The 25,843-nt window shown below is 35.7% G+C and overlaps 1 non-coding gene across 1 annotated transcript; it reads right to left on the reverse strand.

The window, feature by feature from the left end:
* Nucleotides 1–22,919: 22,919 nt before the first annotated feature.
* Trnat-cgu lies at nt 22,920–22,991 on the reverse strand. The gene has a single exon. It is a non-coding gene; the product is annotated as a tRNA-Thr (tRNA).
* Nucleotides 22,992–25,843: the final 2,852 nt, after the last annotated feature.

A 25,843-nucleotide genomic window follows, 5' to 3' on the forward strand; every position in this document is an offset into this window, starting at 1 on the left:
GAATCCCTCTCGTGCCATTAACTTTTTTTCATCTCAACTAAAAACCTTAATTAATTGTAATATATTAATAGGTCAAGCGGACCACGACATTAGTGAATTTAATACAGATGAGTGTTTGATGAATAGATAAACGGATATACGAATAACCAAGAACACATACGCAGATTGAAATGCAGATAGAACGGGATCTATTGTGTGAATGGACAGGCTGTTGATCTCGTTCCACAAATGCAATATGTACGAATCCATAAGTTCCTGAATTTAAATGTACATTCATATTTGTTAATATTTTGAATTAAATAATGGTTGTAGGTGCAAAGCCCTGATGAAGGGATTTCTCTAAGTTTTTGCAAAGCAACTGAGTATATTTCCTTTTTTTACATTAGACTTATCCTCGATTTTTAATATAAAATTATGGATGAATTAATATAATATTACGTTTTTATCGTATTTTTACAGGGTAATTGCGAATTAATTGTATTTACCGAACTATTTGCTAATTGTCAGTATAAGAAAATAGAGACAGGGTAAAATAATGTGTGATAATTATAGGATTTACCGTGCATTTGATTCGAGAAATATCTCATCTTGTGGAACTTGATTTTACCGTCTTTGGAAATCTATCACTAGGAACAGGACCTATTAAAGTAAATGCACCATACGCAGCAGTAAATTAACATTTTCGAACAATCAGGCAAAAGATCCCATTTGGGCTTAGATGTGTAGAGTGAAGGTATTTTTCATCGTGAGTGAAATACAGCCGGCTTTTAGCCGTATTAAGCGATCCAAGCCGGATTGTCGTGTTAATTGCACTTCCACTGAGTAATGCCTTAGCCGAGGCAAACACCGTCACATTGCACCGCAATTATCCACGGCGTGTTTGAAAAGGGGTATAAAAAAATGCAATCTATTCGTGATTTTCGAAAATTATGCCCGTTTGGCGTGAGCTTTTGTTATTAGCATATTAAATGACCGGGGTAATTATAGTTAATGGCTAGTGAAGTGTGATATATTAACCTTGACACCGAGCGGCATATGCTTTGTTGTAGTGCAGGTGTGAACTATTCTAAGTCCCCTTCCTATTGTGTTATTAATGAGTTGCAAGTAAAGGCAAAATCAACTGCGGCTGCACGAAGGGGAACGATGCAACAAACAAAAGAACCAACTTCTGATGCATAAGTGTTTTCGAGCTGGGACTATTTAATAACCACAATTAGACAAGTGCGAGAAAGTTTCTACCGTTTAATTAATGGTAAGATTAAATGGAAAGCTAAATAAAAGGAAAAACTACATGAGTGATTCTACATCTTTTCCTTTAAATAAAAAAATTATATTATTAAAGTATATATTAAAACATTAGATTTATTTATATTTCTTGTTTCTAATTATCTGTACATAAGAAATACACATATACTTTACGGATGGAGTGAGGTCAGTTATAAAATTTATATAAGATGAAAATATAGTGATAAAATATATTAATAAGACTATATAAAATAAGAAGTAAAAGGCAAACAAGATATAAAAGATGAAAACATAACAAATTACTTATACTGATTGAAAAAATTAGTTTTATTAAATGAACAATATCAAATTATATAGGTTTTTTGACCTGGGTCTATTTAATAATTATAATACACGAGTGAGAGAAAGTTTATAATGTTTAATTAATAGTAAAATTAAATGGAAAGCCAAATGAAAAGAAGAATTATATGACTGGATTCTACATCGTTTACAACAAATAAAAAAAGTATTTTTGGTTCATTTCAGCCCCTTCATCGACCTGCATATAATAACGAACTAATTTAATTGGGTCGATGGGATACTTTTATAAATATTCCACACAGCTCGAGGGGCGATGGGGATGCTATTCCACTATCAGCCCCTCCCCATTCACTCTAATAAATACACTCACTAATACAAAACACAGAAACACTAAACACATGTTTTGAAGTCTATATGCAATGTATTAACCGTTAATCGATCATTATTCAGAAATCGTGAGATGCGGTCTGGTTTGTTGTAGGTTTCAGAAAAATATTTTCTTTATCGTGCCAACGTTTCGATCTTTATTGAGATCATCTTCAGGGCCTGGGATTTACAAACATTGTTTACATATAACAATTACATTTTGGATGTGGAAAAGTGAATTTCACTTTTAATTATTATTCGTCACTCTCAACACGATAGACAAGAATGACACATCTACATGGAAAACAAACACTTTGAGCCCTGAAGATGATCTCNACAGATGGAATGAGTTTTATATCAAAAAATTATGCATGATAAAAATATAATGATTAAAAATATTAATAAAATAATGTAAAATAAGAACAAAGGCAAACAGAAATAAAATAGGAAAACATAACATATTACTAAACTTTGCTATACCAGATTAAAAAAAATGAGTAGTAATAAACGAACAATATAAAATATATAAGAGTTTGACCTGGGTCTATGTAATAGACAAGTGCCTCAAAGTTTCTAACGTTTAATTAATGTAAAATTACATGAAAATTCAAATGAAAAGAAAGACTGTATTCTACATTTTTTACTACAAATTAAAAGAAGAATGTTATTAAAGTATATATTAAAACATTAAATTTATTTACATTCCTTTTTTCTAATTTTCCTCACATATCAAAAACACACATACTTTCTCATTATGATCGACTGAGTTCTGTTGTAAAAAAATTATGTAAGATTACAATATGATACGATGAATATATAATGATAAAAATCTTAGTAAAACTATAAGAAATAAAACGCAGATAAGATATGAAAGAGGAAAACGTAACATATTACTAAACTTTCAATTAATTAAGGTTTTTAGTTGAGATAAAAAAGTCAATGTCACGTGCGGGATTCGAACCCACGACCTTCGGCTAGATCCGCCGATTGATAATTGAAAGATATTAATTGGTCGAAGTAACCCACAAAAACTGGTGAATTTAATAAGTTAAATGAAGTATATCTTCACTAAAGCTTTCCGTGGCCATTTCATTTGTCGCCGAGAATCAAATAGGTTACACGACATTTGAAAAATGGGAAAATTCAAAAAGGTGGGGTTGAGATGGAAAGTTATTGTCCGAGTGGATCGAACTCACGATAGCTCAAGCGGTAGAGGAGCGGCGTATCTAGCCGAAGGTCGTGGGTTCGAATCCCGCTGGTGACACTGACTTTTTTATCTCAACTAAAAACCTTAATCAATTGAAAGATATTAATTGGTCAAGCGGGCCACGAAAACTAGTGAATATTACTAAACTTTATTATTCCTCAATGAAAACTTAGTATTAATAAATGAACAATAAAATTTTGAGTCGTTTTTCTTTTTGAATAAAAATTAGGATTTCTTTACATTATCATTTTTAAATGGTTAATATAATTTTATCATTAATTTATTAATTATATTTACCTTAACATTGCAAAAATATTATTTAAAAAAAAGTTTAAGAAACTTCAATGAAGTTTGAACTATTCGTTAAGCTGATGAATTATGTGCCAAATTCTATTAAATTGAGTGCCACGATCAAAATATTCCGAACTCTCATATCCCCTGTATTTTGCTGGTCTTTGGATGACATGCACGTTCTTCCGAGGGCCGGCCATGGAAATTTTAAAATTCCAATCCACTGGTCAAAATTAATGAAATCGCCTCAGCTTACCTTGGGCTACTTCACACTCCCTATGATTAAAATTCCCCTACGAGCAAATGAGAACATTTGTATGTCGAAAGGGTGCGTTATCGCCGGAATACCTGCCCGACAATTTCATCAACTCCTCGTTGTAAAAACGCCCTCTAAATAACACTCGATTAGCCGGGCGATATATCGTTTTTGTGAATTAATTCCACCTACGACGGCACCCGATGCAAATCCGCATGTTTATGTAAATAGGCGACAATTTGCAATACAATGGGGACCAGCCGATGTTACTGGGGGTGGAAAAAGGCTTCAATATGCTCTTCCGATAAATATTCAATTCCTGTCGAACACTGATTCGTTCTAGTTACGCGTTAAACGGAAACAACCCTCTTTATCACTGGGGTGCCACTGATAAACAAATCTATTGATGTCAACAAAAAATATGACATATTTGTATGCTACGTTTTCATCAGAACTCATAATTCATTTAAAGAATTTCTAAACCACCTTGAAAAATTAAATTTTAAAACCTCTAAAACATTTAACCTTTGTATTAATTACTACTCCCCATTAGAACTTGTTTTGATAACTTAAAATATTCCAACCAAACAAACTGTTTTGATAACTTTTCATCCATTTAAGCCATATTATGTAATTCTGAATTTAAACTATTAACTTGATTACATTGTAAATAAAAATTAATATTCGATTGTTAAATCCCTTGACGATACAAACTCGTAAATTCCCTAGCAGTAACTGCTTTGGATTTACATTTAAGAATGTTTTTCCTTACGTATAAAAGCAATTGAGCGTCATAGTGTCTGAATTCGCTTAACAATAAAAATAATTACATTTTATGATAATGGATAAAACAATTAAGGTTTTTAGTTGAGATAAAAAAATCAACGGCACGAGCGGGATTCGAACCCACGATCTTCGGCTTCATTCGCCGCTGCTCTACCACTTGAGCTCGATCCACTCGGACATCAACTTCCCATCTCAACCCCACCTTTTGAATTTTCCCTCCTTTTTGCCATTTTTCAAATTCCCGCTCGTGCCATTGACTTTTTTATCTCAACTAAAAACCTTAATTAATTGTAATATATTAATTGTTCAAGCGGACCACGAAATTAGTGAATTTAATGAATAAAACGTTGAATAACATTTTCTGGGAACCTGGCCGGGACAGCCCACCTTCCAACCCTTATTGTAGCAGTCCGACCAGCGGACGCTAAACAGACAATAAAGTATATGGTAAAGAAAGCGTGTCAGCATCAGTGGGACGGATCGTCTGGGAAGCTAGTCCACGTCAAGACCATGGTCGACTGCCAGAGAGTACATACAACACTAGAAGGATCCGGGCATGATTCAGAATCGGCAATACGCGGTTTATTTACGGATACTTACTTTTTGGCTAAAACAGCGCGTGAGTAATGCTGAGAAAGGTAACTGAACATTTCCATTTATTATGATCCTTATATTTAAGGGACGGTATGATCCCGAAACATTCTTTACAACATTCCATAAAGTTTCAACGGACTAGAAAGGAGAGGAAGAACACAGGAGAGCGTCAGATACAATGATATGGTATCCAGTTGGCTCTAAAACAAACGAAGGAAACGGAGGGCCCATTTTCTATACAAACCCAAAACATGAGCAATCTAACTGATTAACTATTCGTTCCTTCAAGCAGAAATACATGCCGTTAACGCTAGTGCTCTGGAAAATCTTAAAAGCTGTTACATAAAACAATATCACATCGAAGTTAGTCAGTGAATGCATCCAAAATCTCCAAAAGCAGTGGAAACATAGCAACTTGATATATTGGATGGCAGGGCGCAGAGGAATTTTGGGTAACGAGAAAGCAGACAGTCTGGCCAAAGAAGTATTTGCAAGACCTAACATAGCCCCGTAACCTATACTTAATGATATATGATTACAAAACCAAATATAGAATCCTCCATTGCAGAATGGATCCAAACAAAACAGAAGGAGAAGTGGATAAACTCTAGCGGCGCTAGACACAGTAAACTTATGATGAAACAATCCTCACCAAGACTGGCAAGATCACTGCTGCAATTGGACTAGAGCGATAGACTCAGAGGAGTGGTAGGACTACTAACCGGTCACTAGTATCCGAGAAAACGTCTTCAAAACACAAACATGCAGCGATGATCCCAATTGCACATTATGTAATGATGAGGAAGAATCAGCCACCCATATCATCTTCCAATGCGAATGAACAGCTCAATGGAGATTTAACCTACATACGAAAACAATTTAGGGAATGTAATTGTAGCAGTGACAGACAATGACCTGATAGTTCTGAGAAGAATGATTGAGTCTATTGCACTGAACTATGGAACTAGGAAGGTACAATAAGCCAGAAGGCTGCAGTGCTTGAAGAGGACAAACCCCACTTCCTAGTATCCTCATTACTATACCATACTATAAGGTATTAAACCTTGGCTCCAGTACTCAAGTTAATTTGTGCGTTGGGTTCCCTGATTTTGGCAGGAAACAGTAATATTGTTGTATATACTGTTGATTTTTTTATTTCAGTTTATCTAATATAGGGTCTATACGGTTACCGTGAAAAATTTTTTGTACATCATCGAAAATGGAGTAGAATCTCTGTTCAATACGGAGTTAAGATAGTTCTTGTATTTTTCGGAAAAAAATCGGAGCTTATGCCGTTAAATCGCATTTTTCCTACTTCTACCTGATTCATTCTCAGTTTTGACTCCTTTTTCAGAATGAGCGATAACTAACCCATTTTAAAATCTATGCGGCACGTTTAAATGTCATTTATAACAGAGGAAATGTAAAATTTATCAGAAATCCGAAATTTTCACAGGTATTCAAAAATTTGCCTCTCATTTGTAAATACCAAATCACCCCAAGATTTCTGTACGTAATAACCTTTGTAATGATGTATAAATTACACTGATTGAAACGTTCGGAGGAGAAACCAAGCTTCAAAGGTGAAAAGACGAGGTCTCGGTTGAAGGAAAGAGTGAAGGAAGTAGTTTATCATGTTCCATTCCTTTCCTTTCCTTTTATTCCCATATCAGAAAACGTTCACCTTAAACAAAACAATAATTATTCAGTATAACATTTGTTCAAACTGCCTTCTTTTATTCCCGATGCGTAAACTTGATTGTTTCCGAACATCTCCGCAGTTGCTGAGATATGTAACTTCTCCCTAAGGTTTTGTGATGTGGTAACAATTTTTCACTTTAACTCTTCTTCGCAGTTGGCCTGTTGTAGACTTGTAGACTTCTTGTTTGAGAAAACCAGAAACGAAGAAGTCCATTGAGTTGTGATCAGAGGACCTCGGTATCCATGCAATGGTACCATCTCGTGTTATCCACACAGGGAATTGTTTAGACTTCTTCGTTTGGGGGCTGAAATGACCGTGATAGCTCCAGGAACCTTCGATGGTAGTTCGAACAGTCCTAGGTTTGACCCAGTAACATTACCCCGGTTTATACGTACATCAAAACTCATAGGTTTGATGCTACTCGTAGGTTTATGCATGTAGGTATGAGGGGAATCGAGTTTATATAAATCAGTCAATTAATTATCTTATGCCTTTAATAAAATTAAATAATAGTTGGAGTATTGTATGTCTTAGCAATATAGTATGACGATTTTGTATTGAATGCGATGAGTGTGGCTATTTAAAGAGTACAACAAAGATAAACGGCAACATACTTTTTATTTGTTGAAAAACAAAATGATGAATACACTTTACCTCTTCTTTTTTACCATTATTTGTGTAATTTCGTTTTTTGCCCTCCTGGAAGAATCATTTAGTTGATGGAAAGGGTTGACGGCAGGGAGAAGCCAGGTCCATATCAACCGAAAACAGCAATTCAATTTCGGGAAATGGTCGCAATGTTCGCAAATTACGCCCTCCACTCTCATGAGATCACCCGGGGTGCGTCTAGATAATCGTTTGCCATTTTTCCCCGCCGCTCATATAAGGGCGGCCCTCGCTATGTAGATTAGGAGTTGACTAATGCCAACCGATTAGCCCGAGCCGTCGGTGAGATACCCCCTCATCCCTTTTCCAACGGCACCCACTCTAATCAAATTCTCTGGGACAATTTGATTATTTCATTTTTCAACCAGGGATAACATTTATACGCCGGGGCTTCTTCTTAACGGCCGCCTATCAATAATCCGGTCATAACGCTGATTACGGAAATTAAATTTTTTCCCCATGCTTTATGACCCTCCTGTGCATCACCATTATGTTTTATAGGAGGGATGTCGGTCTTTAAAAATGTTTTAATTACTGTCGGGTCCTCTAAAACTTTTAAAACTGCATAATGTTTCTTTCGTAAGTTTTAAGCTCATAATTATCACACTTTACAATGGTTGTAGCACGTTATATATTAATGTTTAATTAAGGTTTTGGTTTAGAAAAAAGTTAGTGTCACGAACGGGATTCGAACCTACGACCTTCGCCTAAATACATCGCTGCTCTACCGTGACTTCGATCCACTAGGAAACCAACTTCCCACCTCAACCCCATCTTTTGAATTTTCCCTCCTTTTTGCTTACAGAGCTTACATTAAGCACCTTTATAATAACAATAACAGTCGTTTGCTTGGATAAATTTAATAATCGGCTACAGCCAGTCTAACAACCTAACTAAAAACCCAATGAAATTTATATATTAAATCTTAAGAATTGTATGGTTTTTTAACAAATTTTATAACAAGCCATTTATTGATCTTACTTAAATCGTTTTAGGTAATCGTTAAAACTATGTCAATATGTTAGCTCGGAATTATTTCGTGAAGTCCTGATCTAAGGTTTCGTTAGGTACAACCTCAACCGTCAACCCTTTGATTCCGTTTTCATTGTTCCCGTGAGTCATCCTAGACGGGTAAATCCATAGAGATAATTGAGTAGGATGAGCGGACAATGGTAGATGTCGATCGGTGGTCAGCATAACGAGAGGCTGACCCATGCGGGTTTGTATGTACGTCTTATCGGAACACCTCTAATTGGGGCATTGTGCCTTGGAACGGCCCACGGGAGCCGAAAACAGCTCAATGTACTAATTAGCCGTTATTAGTCGGATTAGTCGGTATCGATTATTACTAAATACAATCCGAGTCAATTAGAGCTGACATTGTCCGGCTCAATTAGCCAGATTGCCCGGGGGATCCTTTTTTTAAAAAACGCAGACATCAACGGATCGTAGTCAGTGTAACACTGATATTAAATTCTACATGAAAGTCAAATAAATGACTTGATTCAAGAAATCACAATACGTACACACTAACAAACAAGTACAAAATAAAGAGATATTAATAAGAACGATTATGTATGATATTAATATTGGAAAGGTTTTACAACCCGTTTAGTTTACAATAAGTCTGTAGTGTTTTAAGATGGCAAATTTAATTAAAAATTCAGGCGTTAGCAAACAAATATAATAAATTGTATTTAATTCATTTTGTTTCACTCCCTGTTGAGATCTTTCATATGACTTTGTAATTCCCCCCTCTCAGAACTTCTCACGTTCTTGTGCTATGAAACAAGCCACTTTCTCCCTCTCTCTCTATATATTTAACTGTTTTTTTGTTCCATCTCTCTCTCTCACACTATCTCTCACTTTTTCTTTCTCTCTTCACTCTATTTCTCTCTGACCACTTTCCACTTCTCACTACCCCTCTCTCTCTTGCACTCTCTCTCTTTCGCTTGCAATCCCTTACAATCTATGTACGTTTATCCTTCACACACTCTCTCTCTTTTTTTTAACCACTTGAATCCCTTTCCATTAATCACTACACCACTTTCTCTCTCTCTCTCTCTCTTTCTTTTTCACCACTTGAATCTCTTTCCATTTCTCGCTACACCACTTCCTCCCGCACGCTCTCTCCTTCTCTATCACTCTCTTTAACTTACAATATCTTACTATCTCTTTAAATTTATCCTTATCTCTTTTTNCTCTCTCTCTCTTTCTCTCTTACCTTCTACCATCACTTTCCATTTCTCACTACTTCACTCTCTCTCCCTTTATATTCAAATTCCTCACTATCTCTTTACATTTATCCTTCTCTCGCTCACTTTGTCTCCTTCCCTCTCTCTCTCTCTTTCCTTTTTTACCATTTGAATCCCTTTCCATTTCTCACTACAACACTATCTCCCGCACTCTCTCTCTTTTTCTATCACTCTCTTTAACTTGCAATATGTTATTATCTCTTTACATTTATCCTTATCTCTTTCTCTCTCCCTCCCTCCCTCTTTCTCTATCACTTTCTCCCTTACCTTCTACCATCTCTTTCCATTTCTCACCACTTCACTCTCTCTCGCACACACTCACCCTCTCCCTTTCTATTCAAATCCCTTACTATCTCTTTACATTTATCCTTCTCTCTCTCTGTCTCTCTCTCTCACTCTCTCTCTCTCTCTCCCTCTCTCTCTCTCTCTCTCTTTCCAACTATCTCAGTTCTTCTCTCCCAACCGAAAAAAGCTATCTTTTATAATTGAATCAAGTATTTTTTGTGATATGTAATTATTTATATATATTGTTTTACAAAAAAATAGTTAGACTACTAAATTAATTGATAATGATTTTAAAAAAGATTTATTTATATTGCTCATTGTCATGTAGTACATTAGTTATTAAGTTGTTAGTTATGAGGCAAAATTCCCAACAGTTATCATTACAAATCAGTTCATTTTATTTTAGTTTAATTTTTATTTATATAACACTAAAAATGGACGTAATGTTTGTTATACGTTATTCAGTTATTTGTGGAATCTTACGTATAGGTAGCGGTAGAAAAGGCGCAATTTTCCAATTGTCAGTAACCCGTTAACAACTGAAGTATTTTTAATGTGAGAATTAAGTGGCGTTCGGGTCCCCGGATCGTAAAACATCCCTCAGAAACTCCCTTTACGCCCTATCCTGTGAATGATATTCTTATTAGGGCCTTGGGTGTCTTTTGACTGCGCTTAATTTATACTTTACTACGAATAAACCGCAATTATAACGGCCAGAACCGGTAAAATTGTGCCAGTTTACTACTTGGTTTTTAATCAAATCCGAAGCCGGAATCATAAAACGCCGAGGACAATTCCCTCTTGATTAGGGGAGTTTAGCTGCCGGGTAAAAAAAGAAGAAAAGGAGGAAGTTCTGCTGAGTCGGAGCCAGAAAGGGAAGGCTTTTGTTATGTGATACTAAAGAGCACGCCCAATCAAACTACGACAATAACTACTTGCCGCCTCACATCTTGGAAGCAAACGCCCCCTGAACCTTAATTGGAAAAACAAGTGGCGAACACTAACTTACGAGACAATGTCTGTGTCTACGTGTGAGTGTGTCTTCGTAAAATGGTTATCTGGCCGGGAATTTTCACTATTTGCTCCTTTTGTAGCATGTTGACGTTACATCAACCGCGTTCAAAGCTTTACGATCCAGTTGCCCAACCTTTTTCTCTTTTTGTATGGCCGTCGCGTCCCGCTGGGCTACCGGACTTGAATGTCGTGTCATTAGTGGGATCGGGGGATTAGATCCTTGGCTCAAAAGTAAATCCTCCCTTTGTGGTGGCAACGGTGATTTAGCGGCCTCCCACTGTAAACAAGAGTTGGGCAATGGACTTCTGTCCCTCTTCCTACTTTGAATAAATACCACTTTTATTCGCTGGGATGAAGAGTGACAATGAACCGGATAGACGGCCTGTAATCAAAAGTTAGCAATAGGTAGAAAACATACATAAAAAATGTCATCATTTAGGTTTACTATAAGTAGGTGAAGCAACAGACATTGGGAAAACTAAAGCTGCCTATTGTTGTTCTGGTTAAAGCAGTTTTAAATAAAATTAAAATATGCAAGACAATATGTAGAGTAATAAAAGTTCAGATTTAGTGAAAAAACCTTTTTATCAATCTACAAACAACTTATGTACGCCAAAAGTATACCGAAATTATTTTGATAAAACTTTAACTTTAAACAATATATGCACAAGATTCGTGTACTTTTTAGAGATTACGTTAGTATATCTTAACTTTTCTTATTATAGCATTACACACACATATATATACACAAATAAAAAATATATATATAAACATTGACATAACATAAAGTGATAATTTCTAAGAACATTTTTATTTTGTGACAAGAATGTTTTTAAAAGTTCTATTGTCTGTTTTACATTTATATTTTGTGAGGGTTATAAAAAACTTATCCATATAGTTTTTCTTTTTTAATTTTTTGCTTTATTTTTACATTAAATGTTTGGATGTTGCTTGAATGTCCACCCATCATCAGTTTTTATTTTTTTCATTATGTATAATATCTTGTAAAAGATATATGACCATTTTGCAACGACAAACAGCATGGCCAGGAAGGAATAAGGACAACCAGGAAAAATAGAAATTTTTTATTTAAAATATAAGATGTTGAGTGTAAATTCCCGAAATATCCCAAACAATTTATGTAGAAATAAAACAGAAACTTTATTTAAAAAACTATAGAAAAGTATTTTTTTTATAAAAGTAAAATATAATAAAATTATATTTGGCAGTAAAATTTCAATTAAAACATAATTAGCACGAAATCCTAGGAATGCAATACTGGAATTTGTGTATTTGTTTTTATTGTTTGCTCATGAATGTTAGTTTAAACAAGAAGTTCGTAAAAAGTGCTTGTAGTAGTATTGCGCGAATATCCACCCATTATCAGTATTTTATTTTTTTAATAAAAAAAAATTTCTTTATATATAATTTTTTTTAAAACGATATATGACCATTTTCCATCGATAAACCGCATGGCCAGGAGGGAATAAGGACAACTAGGAAAATTTTATTTTTTTTAATTTAAAAAATAAGATGTCCCGAAATGTTAAAACAATGGAACCTACTAACGAGGTAGTTAGTAGTAGTAGTACGAGTATTATTATTATTATTATTATTATTAGTAGTAGTAGTAGTAGTAGTAGTAGTAGTAGTAGTAGTAGTAGTAGTAGTAGTACTAGTAGGATTAGTAGTAGTAGTAGGAGTAGTAGTAGTAGTAGTAGTAATAGTTGATACGAACAGACTTATAATATGAACGTGGGACGACTAATTTAAGGAAATTTTTCTGGTTATACAAATTCATAAAATATAGGACTGATGTCCGATCTAGCCAAGAGGCCGTAGGTGACAAGAAAGAAAACCACCCGGTTTTCCCTCGAAAAAATGGCCATTTTTTGGAAATGCATATTGTCTCATCCTTTTAAGTCACAGCCTGTGCTAGATCTCACTTTTTAGAAAATTTTACACTGATCAAGATGTTTTTTGTTTTACGTGGGTTCGCAACAGCAGAGGTAGTATAAACCCTCGGGATGCCGGTGTTTTTGGATTCGAACCCGGGACCTTTACTTTACAGTGATGAGCGCCGTGTCCACGCCGTTGCGGCTACCGACGCCTCCCAAGATGTCTTTAATAAATGTTTTCCTACCTTCAGTCATTTATCAGTAAGTTCAAAAATTCGGGAAAATGTTAATTTTTGGACATTTTACGACAATTTCAAATTGAGCAATGAAGCCAGGAATTCGTCCTTGAGCAATCAATAGTAAATTTTATTAAAATTTCAAAACGTTTTCGAGTTATTCGCGAATTTTGGCCTAAAAAGTGAAAGATTTTACATGCTCACGAAAAAAAAACAAAAAAACAATCACTCACTCTCCTGATTTTCAAGAATGGATCAATTTTGAACCGTAATGTTTTCGCAAATTTTGCACTTTACAACTTTTGTTCTGAGGACTTTTTCAAAAAAGTGAACAACAATTCTTACTTTTTTACTTTGACCTTTGAGATGCGGAATGCTTCTGCTGACGATAACCACTTGTTTAACTCATCACGGAAATTCAAATTTTCCTTTCCATTTCACAGTTGTAGCTTAGCTTCGAATAAATATTGAAACCTAAAAAAATTGGTTTATTTATGGTAAAATTGGGAAGGAGAATTATGGAATTCATAAACACGTGTTTGGCCAAATTCGCGAATAACTCGAAAACGGTTGAGAAATTGGGCAAAGTGACAGGTAACCAATTGAAAGCTTATAAAAATTTCTTATCGACTGCTAAAGGGCACCATTTCAAAGATGATTAGGTGCTGGCTCTACAGCTCAATTTTGTGTTTTCGAAAACAGTGCAAATATTAACTTGTCCCGAATTTTTTAATTTACTGATGAATGACTGAAGCTATAAAAACATTTAGAATGCCATCATATTCGGCGTAAAATATTCTAAACACTGATGTACCGGAGGCGTGTAAGTGAAATGCCTGGGAAAATATGCATTATCAAATTTGGCCATTTTTCGTGCAAATATCATGGGTTTTTTTATGATGGGTAGTATATTTTTAGATAGGTTTTTACGTTTCTTGTGCATTTATTTCAATAATTTTTTTAATATCAGAAAATTAAGTATTAATTAATTATTTATTTTAAAATATTAACCCAGAGTGTACGTAACACCCTAAACAAAAGGAAGAAAAAAAAGATCATTGAATACCAATGTATATTTGCATGCACTGCTGTCTGTTCTTTTTGGATAAAGTTTTAAGATTTTGCTAATATTTTTGAAATATCTATATTTGCTAATTATTTATTGTTAGGTTAATAATTTTAATAAAAGATAGGTATAATCGATAATTCAATTATTAATTTCTTTGAGAAACATTACTTAAACTGTTATAGACCGATATTATAATATGAAAAGGCAAACGGTACAACAACGAATTTTTTAACGATGAGTCAAAGGTACCTTTTGAAAGGATTAATAACATTTTAAAGTAATGGTTCATGTCGTTCACCTTCAGTCCTTTCATTCGTGGTTTATGAGGTTTATTTTTATTATTTCTCTATCGCATTTGAATAGAATTTGAAGAATGCTCTCCTCCTTTTTTTTTCAATGGAACACCACTCGAGGTTAATGTTTTATTAATGCCCGGGCACAGCCGGAGACGGGACTGACAAGGGAAGAGATACTGCGACAAAGCGACCTAATTAGCAGAACCTCGGAGCGATGGCATCTCTGATATTTTTAACACCCGTGGCACAGCAAATGTCACGTGAACTGGTACGTCTAACTCAGCTACCCTCCGTCAGGGATTATCATACATACAACCTGGGGAGCTCATATTTATTGGACAGTTCGACAAAGAGTCAGAACAATGTCTATGTAAATGGTCCACTCTCGGCCTGTTGTGACGACCCGTCACAGGCGACGGCATGTGTGATTGTGTGTGTTTTTTTTAAAATAACGATATGCAGTTTTGTATAATAGGGTTGAATTACGAGGTCGGAGTTTACAGGAGTCGACCGCTATTAGCATCTCATTTTCGGACTCGGGGCGATCAATCAGGTCGAATTGAGAAAGGGGTTCCAACCCTTTTTCTTTTGACTGTTGTGTCACAAGATGGGAGGAGCAACAAATACAAACACAAAGGATTGACATATAAATTTGTTTATAGGAACTAAGTTAAATCATACCAGAAGGACGCGTGATTCAACGGTTCTATTTCTCAAAAAACATTCATAATTCTTGATATTCTCATAAACAATTACGTTATTTTTGTCAATTATTAAAACTTATTAACACTATATTAAAGTACAAAAGCAAAAATAAAGACAGCAAGGAAGAAAGCTTGATGTTTATTTCTTACTTTACTTTAAAAAAAAAAAAAATATATATATATATATATATCAACATATTTAACTGGTCCATAATATTTCGGGGTCTGATAGACCAAATAACTTCTTTCAAGTAATTAATCTTTTTATGTAAGGTATTGGTTGAAATGAAAAAAGTTATTAGACACGAGCGGGATTCGAACCGACGACCTTCGGCTCAATACGGCGCTGCTCTAACCACTTGAGCTACTAAACTGACTCACCCTGTATATTGGGTTCACCACCAAAAAACTAGGTATTTGCAGAGGCAGATGTTTTTTCCAATATTTTTACATTTATAAAAAAATGTTAGTGGTTATTATTTATCACAATTAATTAAGATTTTTAGTAGAGGTAAAAAAGTCAATGGCACGAGCGGGATTCGAACCCACGACCTTCGGCTAGATACACCGATGCTCTACCACTTGAGCTATCGTGACCTCGACCCACTCGGACACCAACTTCCTATCTCAACCCCACCTTTTCAATTTTCCCTCCTTTTTGCCATTTTTATCTCGACTTAAAGCCTTAATTATTTGTAATATATTAATTTATAAAGCGGACCACGAAATTAGTGAATTTAGTTGTTATGTATGTATTATATCCATTAGATTTTGTGGAACGATTGACTAAATAACATCTTTCAATTAATTAGTCTTTATGTAAGTTAATGGTTGAAATGAAAAAGTTAATGTTACGAGCAGGATTCGAACCCACGACCTTCGGGTCAATACGCCGCTGCCGTAACTACTTGAGCTATCGTGACTTCGATCCACTCAGACACCAACTCCCCATCCCAACCTACCTTTCGAATTTTCCCAACATTTTGCCATGTTGAACATGTCGTGTGATCAGGATTCGATTCTCGGCGATATATGAAGTGGCCACGGAGAGCAGTTAGTGAAGATATACTTCATTTTACTCATTAATTCTGTTATACATCGTGGTCTGATTGACGGAATAACTTCTTTCAATTAATTAATTTTTTAATGTTAGGTATTGATTCAAATGATAAAGTTAATGTCACGTGCGGGATTCGAACCCACGACCTACGGCTCAATACGCCGCTTGTCTAACTACTAGAGCTATCGCGGCTTCGATCCACTCGGACCCCAACCCCTTCCGAATTTTCCCGGGTGGATGGAAGTTGCGATAGCTCAAGTTGTTAGACCAGCGGCGTATGGAGCCGAAGGTCGTGGGTTCGAATCCTGCTCGTGACATTAACTTTTTAATTTCAACCATTAACTTACAAAAAAATATTGTTTACACCAAAATTGTAAGGGTACATAGTTAAATTGCGCACAGTTATTGTTGAATTTTCTGATTCTATTCTTTTGGTGTGTCATCTTATAAATATCACTTCCCCATAATTTTTTGTGTGAACATGGATTTACTACAACCAATTATGATTTAATTGTGGGTAGATAAAAGACATATACTTTTTATTATATTTCATTCTATCCATTTCGGGTTGGCAATGAGGATATGAAAATAACACGTGTTTTTTTTTAACACATCGTTTTCGGTTTGACTGTTCCAGATCTTCTCTGGTAAACTGACATGTTTTAAAATTAAGAGATTAACCATTTCACACCAATTGACGCACCTGTAATATATACGCCTTATATATATTATATTAATTATTTATATATATTGTTTTACAAAAAAATAGTTAGACTACTAAATTAACTGATAATGATTTTAAAAAAGATTTATTTATATTGCTCATTGTCATGTAGTACATTAGTTATTAAGTTGTTAGTTATGAGGCAAAATTCCCAACAGTTATCATTACAAATCAGTTCATTTTATTTTAGTTTAATTTTTATATATATAANCATCTCGGGAACTGAGTCTTCTTCATAAAAATTTCTTACTTAAATAAAGAGGTATAAGGGTGATTCTTGGCCTGGGTAAGGAGTTGACTGTTTCTTAAATTTTAAATAGCTCAATGTAAAATTCTAATCCCATGACAGGCTCAGGCACAAGGACAAATTTGCTTTTCCCAAGCACCGCACATATAACATAAACATTTGCTGGTATATTTTCTATATTTTTCACCTAACGCTTTTTTCCTACCATGACTTGGCCTGATATTATAAAGACCTGAGAGCAAGAGTATAAAATGAAAATTAAGAAGAAGCATATGATCTAACGAAATAAAGCATGCATGTTCTGAGTCCAAGTTAACAGAAATGCTGATAAAGACAAGCCTTAATTTCTCAGTTTTTGAAGTATGGTTATGATACCTAGAACATATTAATATAAATAGCATTTACCGGTTAATTAAATTAGTCTTATTCGTGTTAAATATTTTTTAAATGATCAGCCAACTATGAGCTTGTGAACAAACCCCTGTTGACATTTTCCGGTCATTCCTTCACGTTTAATAACTTCTTGATTCCTAACTCCGGAAGGGTGCATAACTACTTCCTGCATGTCCGTTACGAAACAGTTTTACGCTTTTTCCCATGAATAAAATACTAATAATAATTTTATTGCAGCGGGCTTCCTTGCACCGAATTAAAAAATAAAAGAAAAAAACGCAAACAGCCTATCAATAAAAGAGCGAAGATACGACCAGTTGTAACTAGTAAAAACTTTTAGTATTATCCTGAATTTATGTCAAGCTGTAAATGAGAAGCTCAGATGCGCGGATCATAAATGTAATCCCGAAAGGGGAATATTTCGGTTAACTATAATAATGGTAATACATAATAAAACGAGAGGACCGTGAATCACGGACCGTTAATGACTGTGAAATATTCTATTGAAAAAACGGACAGGTATCGGCTCGGAGGTCGTAACTATCCCCCATTTAAGAGCTTATATCAAAGTGCAATAAAGCCGAGGGATGACTTGCGGAAAGGTAAACAGCGCGGGGGGACATTCGCCCTTCCCACAGTCCTGGAAAGGGTCTTTTTCTTTTTTGAAAACGCCGTTTTGACGGTTGAATGACGAGGGGTTGTCAATCAGCAAAAAAGCAGTATCACTCGGCCACCTGCGCCGACCACGCCTTTCACCCCGCACCCTCGGGACGACGATCAACCCCTTGATTAGCACCGATTCCTATGGCCAGGTGTTCTAAGCAACCCTCTCACGTCAAATTTGTAATGGTCGCGATGACACACGGGAATCACCAAACTATAACTAGTGAACACACCCCTTCCGACGGGGGGGTCGCGGCGGATTTTGATTTTTTTGGCAGATCTGATCCAATAGGCTGACATCAATACGGTCAACCGTTAAGCTATTATCCTAGTAAAAAAAAACCTTATCTCAACGTTTCTTTAAGATTTCCTTTCAGTTAAACAAAAATCACAAGAGAGGTTTCTTGCTAATGCACTATCACTTAACTTTTGCGGTGCTTTCCTTCATCAAACTCGCTTCATATTTTTGCCATTTTCAGTAGTTGTTCTGCCTGTCGTTTCGTCAATAATTAAGACCTTGAATATCGCTAATTGCTCCATTGCCTTTCTTGATGTGACACAAGCTTGTTTTTAACAAGCTTTGTTACGAACCGTTGCTACCAAATACCAGAGCTGTTATTCCGCTGTTAGCTGTTGCTCCGACAAGGAGCAAATTACCCCATCTACTCGTTTTTGAACGCAGGAGTTCCGCATGACAGCGTGCTTGGATCGAATATCTATATTTTTTTAAAGAGGGTTCGCAACAGCAGAGGTCATATAAATCCTCAGGGTGCATGTGTTCTTGAAAAAAAAGCCCATTTGCAGTTTGTCGGGTTCGAATCCAGCGGCCCTCCATTCGAACCCGGGACTTTCATCTTACAGTGATGAGCGCCGTGTCGACGCCTAAACCGTTGCGGCCCCCGACGCCTCCTTCAAATCTCTTTATATTGCAGATGTCCAGATATTTTGCCTTTGATTCAGCAGTACTATCATTGACCCCGTTCACACAGTTACTTCGAAAGATCTTCACAGACATATCTGATGTACATCGGACGGGAAATAGAGATCACAGCAAGTGCGTGCAAGAAACAGTTACGGGGATACGTGACCCACTGAACTACTTGTGCTAAGTTTATTTTTATATTTATCAATTATAAAATCGTTGGTTAGATATTATGGTTTAAATCAATTATTTCTCTCTCGCTCTGTCTCTCTCTCTCTCCCTCCCTTCCTTTTCTCTTTCTTCCTACTATCCCTTTCTGTATATCTATCTATCTATATCTATCCTTCTACGTCCAAACTTCGCCATCAAGATGTATAGTCATTTTAATTATTAATAATTACAATTTATTAAGGTTTTTAGTTGAGATAAAAAGTCAATGGCACGAGCGGGATTCGAACCCACGATCTTCGGCTAGATACGCCGCTGCTCTACCAGTTGAGCTATCGTGACCTCGACCCACTCGGACACTAACTTCCCATCTCAACCCCACCTTTTGGATTTTCCTTTGTTTTTGCCATTTTTCAAATTGATTGAGCAGCGACGTATCTAGCCGAAGATCGTGGGTTCGAATCCCGCTCGTGCCATTGACTTTTTCATCTTAACTAAAAACCTTAATTAATTGTAATATATTAATTGTTCAAGCGGCCCACGAAATTAATGAATTATTAATAATAACGAGAAATAGTTTAGAACCAAATGCTCCGTTTTCGTAAACCCGAATAGTAAATAAAAATGATGGGAAAGTTTGTGCGACCTTTCTTCCTTTAATATTTAAATGGGAATCGAATACTATGTTCAATTCCCTAGTTTTTTGGTCCGCTTGATCAATTAATATAGCTCCCCTCGGACTAACTTCCCATCTCATGCCCATCTTTTGAATTTTCCCTCCTTTTTGCAGTTTGTCATATGTCGTAATCTATTTGATTTTCGGGGACAAATGCAATGGCCACGGAGAGCATTAGTGAAGTATACTTCATTTTGCTTATTATATTTTATTAGGTTTCGAATCCCGCTTGTGACTGACTTTTTTATCTCAACCAAAACCTTAATTAATTTGGTCAAGCAGACCACGAAACCTAATAAATTTACAACATAAGTTGTGATGAAATAAAAATTTTCTTTATCGACTTATTTAATTGAAAACAAAACAAGGTTAGTCTTTTCAGAATGGAAATGTTTATGTTTTTGGTAATTCCGATTTAAAAATTAGAAGTTTGCCCTTTTTTTGTTTTATGTTAACTTTGTCGCTTGCAAGAAATATTGTGCGCACTTTGACGTTTTTATTACACATAATTTTTTCAAGAAAATGATACCGTATTTTGAAAAACGATATTTTTTGGAACATGCTGTATAAAGATATCTAACAGTCCGTACTACCAGTAGGCGAGATGAGTAAAACAAAAAAAAACCCTAATCGCTGATGATTAAACCGAATCGTTTAGCCCAAGGCACCCAATTAGGCCGAGCCGGCTAATAGTGCCCACACAGTATCTTAATAGTTATTGATGCAATCAGGACCGGGCCGTGTTGAACATCGGGCCCTTTCACTATCTCCGTCCACTTCTCCGGCAACGTACGCTTCCCAAGGGGGAAGTGGTACAATTATACCCGACGGCCGTAGTTTAACGCCTAATACGGTCGAAAGGTATTAACGGAAGCGATGAACAAACCAGCTTTTTTAATTGTACAAAGCCCAGAGAAAACAGTTGTCAAACGGTGAGGTTTCCTGTCGGGAAATTGACAAAACCCCTTTGTGTGAACGAGGTGAAGTTAAACGAACCGTCGCGCCGTTCGGAATTAGCAAGTCTCGAATGCTAATTATGTCGTCACCGTACTTCCTCAAAGGCGTAGATTTGCATTATCATCGCAGCTTTCAACGTCTTCCTGTCATACGTAGATGAAAGTGAGTGAGGAACGTCGTATTGGCTCTAACCAACCTTGTCGGTAACTCCTGGGGGCGAGGAAACCGTTAGCCCACTGCGTAGATCTCTAGATTAATGAACTTGTGTACTGATATCAAGTGAATCGACTAACGATGTAAAGCAAATCCCAATCCGTTTCGTTTGATCCACATTAGGCTTCAACAATTAAGTTTCCCAGTTACCTCAGCGATATTCAAAATAGAACATTCTCAAAACATCCAACAATAGTCCTTTTATAAAATACCTCGAAATTCATTGATAAATTCAGATTTTGATGTTTACTTTGATAGAAATCGTTCAAGCTTTATCTGATAGATTGTATGTGCGTAAATGTGTTTATGTGGCGCATGCGTGTGCGTGTGCGTGCGTGTGTGTGTGTGTGTGTGTGTGAGAGAGAGAGAGAGAGAGAGAGAGTGAGTGAGAGAGGTTCACTTTTTGCCACATCCTAATTGTATTTGTTAAATGTAAACAATGTTTGTAAATCCCGGCTCTGAAGATGATCTCAATAAAGATCGAAACGTTGGCACGATAAAGAAAATGTGTCTCTGAAACCTACATCACACCAGACCGCATCTCACGATTTCTGTATAAATATACATAAATATAATTACATATTTACATTAAAATGAAGTTACTGACTTTGTATTGTTTTACACATTATTTTAAACTCTTAACATATAACTTGAACTGAACTTTAAAAATATTTAAAAAATAAAAATAAAATAAAACATTTAGAAATATACAATACAACACACGAAAGAGAGAATGAATTATGAATGCGGTTTTATTTAGTGCAGCAGAATTCAGTCAAATCCTGTCCACTGACAGAAAGAAAGAAAGAGAGAGAGAGAGAGAGAGAGAGAGAGAGAGAGAGAGAGAGAGAGAGAGAGAGAGAGAGAGTGAGAGAGAGAGAGAATGAGAGAGAGAGAGAGGGAGAGAGAGTATTTAGCCTCGCAGAATAAGTTCTCTTGGACCTTTCTACCTAAACGTAATTACAATTACAATATACATAAATATAATTACATATTTACATTCAAATGAAGTTACTGACTTTATAATGTTTTACACATTATTTTGAAATCTTAATATATAACTTGAACTTAACGCTTAAAGCATTTAAAAAAATAAAATAACACATTTACAAATATACAATACAATACACGAAAGAGAGAATGAATTATGAATGCGGTGTAGCAGAATTCAGTCAAATCCTGTCCACTGACAGAAAGAGAGAGAGAGAGAGAGAGAGAGAGAGAGAGAATATGAGTGTCGTTTATAAAAATATTCCAATGAATTCGAACGCAAAACATGTCAACATATATCTAAAATATGCCGTTATACGATTGGCAGAAATTTTTACATAAAAATGTATACATAGATACAGTAACAAAAAATTAATACGACCGCCATGTAGATTTTATAAACAATAAATTCTGTAAAAATTTAAAAGCTGAAGTAACCCTGTTGTCTTATTATTCTACAGAGAGACAGAGTTAGAGAAATTGTCTCTTGTTCAAGATACTATAGTAATGGACAGAGTTAATCAAATGTTTGAAAAAATAGGAAAGAGAGAAAGATTGTCGTGGAGGATAAATATAGATCTGGTAAAGTTTTAAGTTTAAAAGACAAAATAAATCCTAGAGAGAAAGAGATAGATAGAGAGAAAATGAATGAATATCGTTTTATTTAAAAATCTCGCAAATTTAAGTCGCCAACCAGCTCTCTTACAATTAACGATTAAAATTTATAAAAGTTTTGTGCCTCCTGTGAGGTTTGAACTCACGACCCCTGGTTTACGAGACCAGTGCTCTACCACTGAGCTAAAGAGGCGACCGATTGACGGAGAAAGAGTCAGATAGACAGAGAGGCAAAACTAGAGACAGAGAAAGAAAATGAAATGCGAGATTGAAAGAGAGGAAAGAGAAAGGAGATAGTATGAGAGAGAGCATAAGATAGGTAGATAGATAGAGAAAGAGAAAGTGAGAGAGTGAGAAGGAGGGAGTGGGAAAGAGAAAAAGTGAGTTGAGAAGAACAGAAAGAGATAAAAAATTGAAAAAGAATAAATAGGAAATAGATATTATGAGAGAGAGCGCGGGTGAGAGAAGGAGGGGGTGAGAAAAGACTTAATATATACTCAGAAAAAATGAGAGGGGGAGGGAAGAGTGAGAGGTTTGATGAACAATTTATTTGCACAAATCTTGCAGAGTTAGGTCAATTTGACCTTTCTTACACTCTTTTTTTTTAAAAACACCGGCAACCCGAGGGTTGATATAACCTCTGCTGTTGCGAACCCTCATAAAAAAATTAGCACCAAACAGATCACTAAGTAAACAGTAAGCAATAAGTTTCTGGATTTAAATATACATTCATATTTGTTAATATTCTGAATTAATAATGGTAGTAGGTGCAAAGCTCTGATGAAGGAATTTCTCTAAGTTAGAAATGATAAATGATGGAGTGAGTATGGTGTTCAATACTTTTTAAAATGANATTTTTATAATTGTCATTTTTTTCTTTTTCTTTCACGAGCTTCCAGGGAAGCTCTCTCTAAGGGGGGGGGAGTTATATACGAGTATAAACATTGTGTTAAATAAATAATGTGATGACAATGCTAGGATGCAGGTGTTGCTCCAAGAATTGTCATCAGCACTCTCTCCCAATCTAGAAACTTTTATAAGGATTTTCATTTTAAAAAACGTTAGTCTTAAGCCAGATTTCCCGAAAGCATATCGACAAGATTTGATTTAGATTCATAAAGTTCTGAATGTAAATCAGCCTTTATTTGTAATTTCTTTGAATAAAAGTTTTTTAAAACACATTCGACCAAAGAAATTATTTAACTTATATATATATTAATGTTCTTGGAATCCAAAGAGACTGGTTTTGTTGTATTTGTTTGTTTAAAATCTCTTTTTTTGGCCGGATGACTAGTGCATAATGCGATTGTAATAGCATTGTCATCATGTTAGTTGTTCGAGACAAAAAGGTGATCCATGCCTGTTGAAGCAAATATGATTCTTCATCCCTCGTCCAGTGAAGCATGTAGCAACCATGGGTCAAAATATTTGATAAACTCCTCAAGTGACGTCAACGTCATTGTCCTTGTTTGCCCCTCGTCTCCAATAGGCCGTAATGAGCTGTCGTCCGCTCGCAGGGCGCAATTAGAGGGCGCGGGTAGGCCACGCGGCATCGCTAAGACGGTAATTGAGCCCGTTCGCCCTGGAACCGGCCGCAGGCCCATTGTCATGCGATACCCCCTAATCCCGAAAGCGGGATAGACCGACTGGAAATCCATTGCGGTCGGAGGGACCCGATTAAACAAACATTCAGAGGGTCTTTTGTCTGAGGGCAAATACAATGGCCATTCCTATATGAAAGACATTTTTTTTGACATCTGACTCATGTTAAAAAGAAAAATGGCAGAAACACAAGGTGTATCAATCGACTATGGTTGTTGTAAAAGTTGCATATAAAAAGTTTTTAATATAAGTTAAATTGTTTTTTAATACTAATATCTAAATAATATAAGTGATTATATGCTCTACATATTTATTAATATTTTTTAACTAAGTTTGAATTTGAGTAACATTTCACTTAGGGGAGATATTCGATTATTTCCTGATATCAGTAACTCGCTCATTATTACCAGTTATGTTAAGGAAAGTTTGCGGCTAAAGTACATGTTGCACTACATCTATTAAAATAAACTGCAATACGGATTATCCTCGGATGGGTTATATCACTTAGCTTCGGGGTTTTTTAACGGCCTCCAAAGCTTTGAAATTCATCTCTTCTTTGCCTTCGATTAGGATTTTTCTTTTCTCTTCTTTTGACTTTATAAATAATATCCATTACTGTTAGCTCTTCTTTGTCTTATGTAACTCCCACTCTTTACGAATATTATTGAGGAGGCAATAGATAAACGATGATTCCGAGTGCTCTGAGACTGAGAAATTAGGCACTTCGTTCAGTAATTATTTTTCCACCAGGGCACGCAATCCAATGTCGTATTTTATCACACCTCAGGTAAGGTCCTTGATCGTTAATAATTTTCTCTTTCACTATTCTTATCTACACTCGTATGGAACTTATGGCAAAGTACCTAATGAATTACTGAGCAACTAAAACACATGGAGGATTTGGTAGGGATCTGTATAATTTATGGAGAAGAGACGACAGAGATTCTACATCAAAAGTAGAGAACAATTAATTAAGGTTTTTAGTTGAGATAAAAAGTCAATGGCACGATCGGGATTCGAACCCACGATCTTCGGCTAGATACGCCGCTGCTTTACCACCTGAGCTATCGTGACCTCGATCTACTGGGGTTGAGATGGGAAGTTAGTGTCCGATATGCAGCGGCGTATCTAGCCGAAGATCGTGGGTTCGAATCCCGATCGTGCCATTGACTTTTTTATCTCAACTAAAAACCTTAATTAATTGTAATATATTAATTGGTCAAGCGGACCACGAAATTAGTGAATGTAGAGAACAATTATGGCTTTGGGAGTCAACATAATTAAACAAAATAAATAAAAATAGTAAATTTCATTAATATCTTAATAACTTACACTTATATCTTAATATCTCTTACTCTCTCCCTCTCTCTCTCTCTCTCCTTCTCCCTTTCTCTCTCCCCCTCTCACTTTCCCTCTCACTCGCTCCCTCTCTCTCTTCCTCTC

This window comes from Cimex lectularius, unplaced genomic scaffold, assembly GCF_000648675.2.
Source record: "Cimex lectularius strain Harlan isolate CLEC.00 unplaced genomic scaffold, Clec_2.1 scaffold121, whole genome shotgun sequence".
NCBI lineage: Eukaryota > Metazoa > Arthropoda > Insecta > Hemiptera > Cimicidae > Cimex > Cimex lectularius.